The sequence below is a fragment of the Plasmopara halstedii genome (genome assembly GCF_900000015.1).
Source record: "Plasmopara halstedii genome assembly, contig: Scaffold_614, whole genome shotgun sequence".
Lineage (NCBI taxonomy): Eukaryota > Oomycota > Peronosporomycetes > Peronosporales > Peronosporaceae > Plasmopara > Plasmopara halstedii.
The window spans coordinates 953,713-954,269 of record NW_020187532.1 but is presented as its reverse complement, the minus strand read 5'-3'; positions in this window follow the sequence as shown (position 1 = coordinate 954,269).

Below are 557 nucleotides of genomic sequence, written 5' to 3'. Positions count from 1 at the left end.
TTACAGCCGCTGTTGTTAGCAAGGTGAAAGTCCATTGAGCGACTGATGTGTTACCGCACCTGTTGATAGCGTGGTGATTTGCATTACGACTGATATGTTATCGCAGATGCTATTGGTACTGTGGTGATAGTCTGCATTAGGACTGATATGTTATCGCATCTTTTGGTAGTAGTGTGCTGATCTGCATTGGGACCGGTAATCATCCTAGCTGCAAAAAACAATGTTATAGTCTGCATTGCGATTGTTTCATTACAGCAGCTATTGATAGCGTGGTGATCTGCATTGCAATTGATACAACTGTTGATAGCAATGTGATAGTCTGCATTGCGACAGATTTAGATATTAATAGCAATCTGATAAACTGCATTGCGAGATTTCATTACAGCAGCCGCTGATAGCGTGGCGATCAGAATTGCGACAGATATATCTGGTAACAGTCATGTAATAGTCCACAACGCGACGGATTCGTTACAGAAGCTGTTTTTAGCAAGGTGGAAGTCCTCTTAGGGACTGATGTGTTACTGCACCTGTTGATAGCGTGGTGATTTGCATTACGG